The 9763-nt window shown below is 49.8% G+C and overlaps 1 pseudogene; it reads left to right on the top strand.

The window, feature by feature from the left end:
• Positions 1 to 7841: 7841 nt before the first annotated feature.
• On the top strand, positions 7842 to 8792 carry LOC143391282 (RNA-binding protein Musashi homolog 2-like; annotated as a pseudogene).
• The last annotated feature ends 971 nt before the right edge of the window (positions 8793 to 9763 follow it).

Raw genomic sequence — 9763 nt, 5'->3', positions numbered from 1 at the left:
AAGAGGTCCTTACATGGAGCAGGAGCACAGAGTGTGTCCCCTACGCTGAAAAGGGACGAGTGCCCTCCACTGGGCAGAGGAGGGCTGAGGCGGGCGGGGCCTGGGGAAGAGCAGGAGGCTGGGCAGAGAGGCCCAGGGCATGCTGGGACTCGCCTGGTTTCCCACTTGGGGTTGGGATGAGGCTTTACCCTCTGTCTCTGGCGGTGAATTGGTGGCACTGTCCCAGGGGCTGGTCTGACTTTTCTCACCAGGAAACCAGAGAGACCCACACAGGGCAGTAGTGACCAGAGGCCTTCATCTAGAACTGGGCAGTGGGGAGAAGAGGTCCCCCATCCTAAGACTAATGACCCAGGAAGAGCTACCCCTGGCTGCATCAAGGAGAAGCCCTAACCAGGACCCCACACGAGCCTCTGGGAAGCCTTCCAGAGAGAGGATGACCTCACCAAGTGGTGTCACAGGGCTGGTGAGTGGGTGGCTGCCGTGTTGGGTATTGCCACCAAGCAGACACCCCTCCCTTCCCCAGCCACCACCTCTATGCCAAACATTCCCCCACACAGGGAGGCTGCAGCTAGAGGGAGTGGGGGTAGACTCAAGGTAGACTCCAGCACTGTCTGGTTGGATTCAGACCAGGAAAGCTTCTGCACGCTCCCTCTGAGGGATGAGGATGGAGCTGCCATTGCACTAGTATTCGCCAAAGGGCTTCCTACAGGATCTGAGCAGCGGTCTTGGAAGAACAGGAGGCAGTGGCTTTGTATGGTCACTGAGTAAGTCTAGGAATGAGGAGTCCTGGGCTCTGGGCCTGGTTTGTCTTGGGTCCTGGGCAGGCACAGTCCTCCTCTGGGTCTGTTTTTCCTTCAGATCATGAGTGGCTGGGCTTTGACCCCCTCTATCTCTGTCTTCTGTGTGGCTTTAGGTCTGGGCATAGGATATAGAGAACCTGTGGTACCTAGAGGGGCAGGAGTGGGCCAGGATCACTCTCCACGCAGAGGGTCCTCCCATTCTTTACACTGTGACCCAGAAGCCTGGTACTTCTGCTGCAGACCTCTCATTAGCACGACCCCATTAATAAATATTTGCAGCTCGTTACCACACCCTGCCTGGCTTCTGTGGACAGCCCTGCCGTGGCTTACCTCCGACTGCTTGGCATCCTGTCTGCCAGCCACAGGGCTCCTTAGAAAGTCTTGGTATTTGGGCCCAGCCTGATCCCAGACCCTGAGTTTCCCGTCTGCCTGGGCCTTGCCTCTCCTGGATCACATGGTCAGCCTCTTCACTGGCCTCTAGCCACTGGTCCCTGCCTCACGGCTGCCACAGAAACACCACTGTGCTCAGATCTGTCCAGCCCCTGCCTGACTCCAGCTTGGGCTCCCCATGCTCCCAGGCAGAGAGGGAACCTCTCTTTTTTTCTTCTTCTCCTCCTTCTTTTTATTCTCTTTGATGTTTATTTTTTAGTTGTAGTTGGATACAATACCTTTATTTGTTTATTTATTTTATGTGGTGCTGAGGGTTGAACCCAGCTCCTCACACGTCCTAGGAGAGCTCTACTGCTGAGCCACAACCCCACCTTCCCCCCCACCCCCGTGAACCTTATTTCTTGAGGCCTTATTTCTCTGTCCCAGGTCCCCAGATGGCTTTCTGAGAGCCCCACACTATCCTTGGCCAGACCCTATGGGAGACATGGTCCCCACTGTCCTGTAGCCTGAGAGTGGACTACCCAGCCAAGCCAGTGCCTTCAGTGGCAGCCTGTGGCCTTGCTGTGCCAGGTTGCCTGTGAGCCAGCTTCCACGGCTCACTTCCATGTGACCACAGGTGAGCCACCCCCCTCTCTGGGCTTCAGTCTCTTCAACAAAACAAGGATAATAGTTCCAGCTGGACCTTGTTGTGAAAGGCTGCATGTGAGAGCATCTGGCACAAAATCTAGCCCAGGACAGGGGACACTCTTCTTGGTCATGATCATCCCAGACTGTGCCCATCAATCACTCATCAAAAAAGCTGCCCCTGAGCTCCAGTGCAGGGCCAAGGCCTGGACCCAGGGGACAGTAGTAAATCAGAGGCGCTCTCAGCGATCCAGCAGAGGAGACAAGTGCAGGGAGCTCAGGCACACAGTGCGCTCATGGTTGTGGGAACCCAGGAGGGACACCTAAGCCCCCATCTCAGGGGTACCCACTGAGGCATTGAGGACAGGTCAGAGTTTGACAGTAGGCCAGCACAGGGAGCAGAAGCAGGGGAGAGGCTGAGGCCAAGGACCTGGTGGACTGAGTGGCCAGGGATGCAGGGCAGATTTGCATGCTCAACCCTGTAAGAAGAGGAGGGCATTGTCACTGGCTGAGCAGCCCTGGGGGATGGGAAGCAGGGAAGGGTTTCAGGGGGGAGGGTGGTTGTTGAATCTGTGTGTGAAAAATCCCTGGGCTAGGTGGGGAGGGGCAGAGGCAGGTGTAAAAAAAGACCTGCTAGCTGGTCCTGTGGGGAGGCTGGCGCAGTGGTCCAGGCCTGGCAGACAGCACAGCTGAGTGGGGAACAACTCTGGGGTGGCAGGAAGGCAGTGAACTGGTGAAGGTTTCAGGAGGGGGAAGGGACAGATGACCTCCCACATCTGGCAACTGGAAATTCCTCTGAGCTACTAGCCTGCCCAGGGACTCAACCCATCACGCTCTAGGCCTTAGTTTCCCCACCTGTGGAACAAGAGCCCTGGAGACCCTCCCTGCTTACATGACACACCTGTGGTTCTATTAAGCAAGTGGCCTTCCCCAACCCCATCCCAGCCCTTCTCTCACTGAGGAAAGGACCCTGGTGCCGGCCAAGCAGGATGAGGAGGCCAGCCTACCCAGGTGAGGACAGGTAGCCCCGCCTTGCAGGCTGAATGCACAGAGCTGCAGCGCCACCTACTGTCCACCTGGAAGAGGGACCAGTCCCAGGAGCCTGGATCTGACCTAAATCCCAATAGACTGAAACATAGCAAGGGGTTCCTAGATGGGCCCATTACCCCCTGGGCTCCCCCAGGCCTTTCCAGGCCATTTACTAGACCCAGGATGTTTTCTTCTCAAACGGAGTCTGACCACATCCTTTGTTCAGAAACATCTCATGGCTCCTCATTGCCTTTGTATTCCATACTCACCACTCAGCCAGGCATTCAAGGTCTTCCCACCAGCACCTGACCTAGGCGGTCCCATTTCCTACACAGCAAATGTTCAGCTGTCCCCTAAATACTTCATATTGCTCCACCCTGATGGCTGTGCAGATGCTTTTGCATCTGCTGGAAATACCCTTCTGTCTTCTTGGCTTAGGAATCTCCTACACAACCATCAAAGACCAATGCAGATGTCACTCCCTCCATGAAGCTTCCTTAACAGACATCGCTCCCCAAGTTCTCCACAAAGCACAGAGCCTGCCCTGAAGTAGAGGTTCTATTGATCTTCCCACCACCCTTGTGTTGTCCTCTGTCTCTGCATAGGCCAGCAATGTTTGTGTACCTACCTCTTCCTCTCCCAAGGCTTGAACTCCTCAAGGGAAGGAACAATTTTTTTCTGTTTCCAGACCTATGTTTCCAAGCATAGGGTCTGGTGTTGAGCAAAACAGTATTTATTAAGCATCTACTATGTGCCATTGGACTAGCTGCTTTCCTGTGCTTAACCTCATTATGGTGACTCAGTTCACCTGTGTTGAACACAGGGTCCTTTACCATTTTGCTCCTGCCATGAGCTTGCTGCATGACCATGGACTCTCATCTGAGCAAAGAGAAGGGTGCAACACCACCACTGTTTTGGCTTCTTCAGATGGGACCACCCAAATCCTGGGGCTTTGCTCACATGTCTCATCCCGTTGCTCCTAGGATGCCTGCCTCCCATGCCCTGGTGTCTTCCACAACTGTGCCAAGCCAGACCCTTGACAGTCTGTCTTAGTTCTGCAGTTGGAACTAGTCTTCCAGGTATCTCTGCCTCCTAAAGAAACCAAGGCCCAATCCAATTACATCACAAGCTCCTCTGGAGGACAGGCCTCAGTCTGGTCTCTAGAGGCCTGTACAAGGCAATACTCCTGTGTCCCTATCAGGGTGACTCAGAGGGAAACCAGACTCCCAGGCCAGAGGGAGGAGTGTCACCACCTGAAAATGGGCACTGCTATCCTACAGTGCTCAGGGCTCCACTGGAAACTGAATGACCAAAGGCAGTAGCGGGAACTTTAGGGCCTACCCTCTTGTTGTCCAGGGTACACAGAGGTACCCTGACTTGTTTGAAGTCACTTAGAAAGTCCACAGCAGGAACCCAGGTCTTCCAATCTTTCTGTTCCTGCACTCTGTTATTTTGGTCAGAAAACTTTGGAGAAGTTTCAGGAGATACTCAAAGGGTCCTGGTTTGGTTTCCAGGCTGAGCAGCTGTAGTGGAAGAAAAGCCCACTCACTGGGCACACCCCATACACCAGGCACATGGAATCCTTCAAGGGAGGGATCATGATCCCCATTTTATATGAGAAGAAACTTTCAGTGAATGAATGACATTCTCAAGTCACAAGTCTTCCATAGAGGAAGAATTCTCCTGTGGTCTTAGCCACTGTGACCTTAAAGGCTGATGACTGTATAATACCAGACAACAAACAATCAAATACAAGCTTTGCCTTCTGAAACCTTTGAGGGAGGAGGAAAGGCTTCCTGAGGTGGGGGGAGGGGATGCTGAAAGAAGGATCAAAGCTGGACAGTTAGGGAGGAAGGAATTTCCAGGAGGGATACATTGTGAGAAAAGGGAGCATTTAACCCTTTGTTTCCTACTTGGAAAGGTCCTCCTTCCATTCATTGTCTTATTCCTGATCCCATCTCACTCTGTCACCACTAAGGTCCTATCCATTCTACCTCTGAAATTCTCTTTCGTTCAGCCCCTCTTCTCTATTCTCACCACTTATATACCCTGGCCCAGGCACCGTGACCTTCGCTATCAGACTCCTCACCCGTGTTCCAGAGACCGCTCCATTCCACCTCCCACACCACGCTGGAGTGGGCTTCCTTGAAAGCAAAGAATCTGGTGTGTCCCACAGCTTGCCAGGACCCGTTCAGCACAGTAGTACAAGACCCTGCTTGGGACCCACCCTTGCCACTTTCTCCATCCCCATCTGGTGACACTTCATCTTTAACTCAGTGTTTCAGTGGCACAAAATAGTTGTAATTTCCCCCAAATGTCACCTCCCGACATGCCTATTCTGTTCCTTCTGTCCTTCATATTCTTTCATCTTTCCGAACTTATCTTAACCTTCTCCAAAAAGCCTTCCTTGCCACCTGGGTAGAGTACGGAGCCCTTCTCTAGACACCCACGGGTCCCTGGCCCCGCCCCGGCCCGCCCCCGGCCCGCCCCCGGCCCGCGCAGGGGGACGCTGACTCTCCTGTTTGTAGGGTTCTGCGCGGGCGAAGGAGGGTGGGGGCCAGAAAGCGCACTGGAAAGTCATTTTTCCGCTTCCTTCGGGCCCAGGGAATATTTATGGCTGCTGGAGGGAAGGCAGGGGCCTCAGCTGCCCAGCGGGCGGGAAGCGCCGCGCCCTCGGCTCCCCTACAGTCCCCGGCGGGAGGTCGGCGCGTGCGGAAAGCGGCCCGAGCCCCCAGCTTTGGGGCCTGTCCGCAGCCGATTAGAAAGCGACCGCAGCCTGGAAGCCAAGAGCCCCCAGCTGTTTCCTCCAACCGCGCTGGCGGGCCGATGGAGGTGGAAAAGAGCTTGGGAAGGAGACAGGTGTGGCGCTCGCCTGAGCAGCCCTCCGGCAGCTGGGGGCGCCTGTCCTTCAGAACTGCGTGCACGGCCCACTCCACAGGTGGGAAACTGAGGTGGTGCCGAGGAAGAGCGGTGCCAACTCCAGGGTACCCTCTGTTCACTGTGCCTCTAGGCACCAGTGGAGCTCGCTTATAGAGGAACACAAGAATCACAGGACAGTTGTTTAAAATGCAGATTCCAGGGCCCATCTCCCAGAAACCGGGAAGATCTGGAGTGAGACCTAACAATCAGCATTCTAAAACAAGCAGACAAAGTCACACATTGTGAAGCATTGGTGAAAAGACTGGAATGGAAAGTCTCCCTTCAAAGGATGCGCTGGATAAAATAAAGGTGGACAGGGTGGGTCAGAGAGCTTGGACTTGGAAGGACAGAAGGAACAGAGTAAGCACAGGCCCAGAGGGCGACATTTGGGGAAATTCCACTTAGAAGGGATGGATTTGAATCTGAAGACAAACACTTTGCAGCGGAGTGGTTAACCTCTCTGTTTTTATTTTCTCTTGGCAAAAATGGAGATTACATTTGACCTACCAGGTTGTATAATATAAGCGATCTGTGTAAAAGGGCTTAGCAAACTTCACCGCCACCATGGTCATTATTCACTGTGATGAATAATGTGTGATAAGGAGAGATTCTAGGCTCAGAGGGTGGAGGTAGTGAGCTCAGATGCCTGTCCTAACATTCACCCTGATTGGAAGGAGACGCTCCTTCCTTGAACCACACATGGCTCCACTTCTGTTCCCAAGTATGTACTGCTTTCCTATGCCTGGGCTGACTTCTTTAAAGAACCTGTGCCACTTTTTTACCAGAAGGTGAGCTTCTCCTTTGGGGGGGTGCCTCAAAGTCAGCAATAGTATCACAGGGACTGGAGGGTGGTAACAGACCTGAGTTCAAATCTTAGTTCTGTCACTTACTGGCTGTGGTCTCTTACTCTTGATCAAGCTCTCTGAGCCTCTATACCCCTAAAGTGTAAGGCCTAAATGGAATCATGTCTATAAGGTACTGTAATGTCGGTAACTCATTTGGTCCAAATTGGGTCAAACAAGACACGTTCGGAGACTGAGGAGGGCATCACAAGGGTTGGCTTTTGACCTGGGCTTTTGGAGCCATGAAAGTTTGTAACAAGTAAAGAACTGGTGGCAAAGGGCCCTTCCAAGTCCTCTTTCACATTATGTTTACACTCTGTCTGTTTATAAGTCGCAGCAGAGAATTCCTGCTCTGAAATATATTGTTGCTATTCATTTAGAGTTGAAATAGGATAAAGACAGCAAGTTGAACTTGCACTGTGGTCTTTCCTGAAACCAACTAAAATAACAGTAAGGGGATTTATCAAAATATTGGAAACCAGACACAGCCAACAAAGAATGAGTATAACTGAGTCCTAAGCAGGCAATAAAGGAAATTGAAAAGCAGTCCAGTTTATACTGTGAAACTCCCACATGTTCAGGCATTTGCTGTACCAGGTACTTCTGAAATTGGATGGATTGGGGAGGCTAAAAACAGGAAGATTGCTTGGAAATCTATTTTAGAATCAGACTCGCAGGTATTTTCCCCCACCTCTCTGCAGAATGCTAATATTTCCTGTAGCAGACATACAATATGGTCCAGGCAGGAGACAGAAGGAGCTTTTCTCTGGACTAGCTCAAGAGACATGGAATGTCTCAATCAGATCTTTGTAGACAGCCCTAGTCATGTTTGCAGGGTATCAAATCTGTGATCTAGTATCCTCATTCTTAAATACAAGCAGACAGCAAAGCATGAGTGATGATTTGAGGAAAACCTTTAATAAGAAAGAGATTAAAACAAACAGCAGGAAGAAATTAAACAAATTAGAAAAGAGTAACTTTGCAAAATCCAGAAATATTAAAAAAGAAAACTATAATTAATATCCAAAGAAATAAAATATTACACCCATGAACAAGATTAGGATGCTACAAAAAAAGAATTACTGGGAATTAAATGTACAATAACAAAATTTGAAAAGTTACAAATAATGGTTTGGAGGGCAGAGACCAGAGATCTCAGGGCTGGAATCCAGCTGCTGCTCCACTTGCTGTGGGGCCCAGTGTTTCCAGTGGGAAGGTGGAAGGGTGGGGCTCAAATATGGAGGCAAGTGGGAGCCAAGGTACCTCAGACAGTGCCAACAATTCCCAGCACAACTCTGGTAAAATGTTTATGGGTGGACTGACCTGGCAGACCTCACCAGAAGGGTCAGAGACTATTTTAGCAATTTTGGAGAAATTAGAGAATGTCTGGTCATGCGAGACCCCACTACGAAATGCTCTAGAGGCTTTGGTTTTGACAAGTTTGCAGACCCAACAAGTATAGATAAAGGGTTAGGTCAGCCACACCATGAGTTATGTTTCAAGATGATTGACTCCAAGGTTGCATTTCTTCTTCCAGCACATCCAAGATGTTCACAAAAACAAATATTTGTAGGTGGATTATCTGGTAACACATTAGTGGAAGATGTAAAGCAATATTTTGAGCAGTTTGGCAAAGTGGAAGATATTTGATTAAAATATTAAAATCACTAATAGGCACAGAAGGTTTGGTTTCATCACCTTTGAGAATGAAGATGTTGTGGAGAAAGTCTGAGATCGTTTTCAGGAAATCAATAATTTAATAAATTTAATAAATTATTGATTCCTTGAAATCAATAATTTTTAAAAAAGGTAGAACAGGGGCTGGGGATATGGCTCAAGTGGTAGTGCGCTCGCCTGGCATGCGTGTGGCCCGGGTTTGATCCTCAGCACCACATACAAACAAAGATGTTGTGTCCACCGAAAACTAAAAAAAAAAAAATATATATATATTAAAAAATTCTCTCTCTCTCTCTCTCTTTCTTTTTTTTAAAAAAAGGTAGAACATAAGAAAGCTCAGCCAAAGGAAGCCACATTCTCCCATGGATGTGTTCATGCTTGGCATGAGAATGCTGGGCTACCCCAACTTTATAATAACCTATGGCCAAGGCTACCTGGATTCACTCCTAGCTACAGCTATTAGTTTCCAGACTATTTGCTGATTTTACAAGGTATAATTTTTATCAACTAACACTTAAGTGAGGTGTAGCAAATTGGGGTTTGGCACCATGCAGTCTGGGCTGGGAGCACTCCTGCTGTTGCCAGTGCCCACTGAAACTCTGTTCCCACTGCCTGTTTGAATGAATATTCTTTTTCTCATATCTATTCTTGGAAAATACCTTATTCCTTCATTTCATGTTTTTTCTAAACTTATTTTCCAGTGCCCTTCCATTTAGCCACCAGTATGCATTGTGACTAACATCACTCTCAAATTCCCAAAATGTAATGGGCCAAGGGAGCTTCTCACAAACTTCATAGAGACTCTGCTGGGTTGGGGGTGGGGGATCTTGGAAGAAGGTGTAAAATTGTCAAAATGATCAAATAGGTTTGTTGGGGCACTTCATGGGGTGAGCTTTTAAGTGCTGGTAGCCCAGAGGGTTGTGGCTGTGTGACGTGGAGCATCTATGTTCTCTCATGAGCACACACAGGACTCCTCTACAGAAGCATGTGAGAAATGTAAACCTGAGGAGCAACTGTGAAACATTATCTGATGGTTGTTTGAAGCCAGTCTCTCAGTGGCTGTCACCATAAGAAGCATTCATCATTGAGAAGGAACAGACCACACAGTTTCCCTGGCACCTCCATGTGTTGGCACATGGACACCAATCCATACTAGGCTTTTTCTCAACTTCATACTCTCACCTCCTTGCCCATACTGGCTCCACCAGGCTAGGAAGAGATGGGCCACTGAGGGCCTACCACCCAGTCAGACCACTTTTCAGGGCTGGCATCCCTGATGGTCACCCCCATGATCCTTACCTCCTCTATGAAAGACTTCTTTGAAAGACTCTCAATCTCTTGGGGTAATAGTGTACAGCTCAGTTGGACCTGAAAGAGTCACCCCTTTGTGCTCATAGCTTGTGAGAAGTGACCCGAGTGCTTCCATTTGATGCATCCAATGTGAGAAAATCCATATTTTTGAAGGTCAGTGTCCTTGACAGC

Source organism: Callospermophilus lateralis, chromosome 2, assembly GCF_048772815.1.
Source record: "Callospermophilus lateralis isolate mCalLat2 chromosome 2, mCalLat2.hap1, whole genome shotgun sequence".
Lineage (NCBI taxonomy): Eukaryota > Metazoa > Chordata > Mammalia > Rodentia > Sciuridae > Callospermophilus > Callospermophilus lateralis.
The sequence above is the reverse complement of the archived record's forward strand: the minus strand, read 5'-3'. Positions and strand labels throughout refer to the sequence as shown.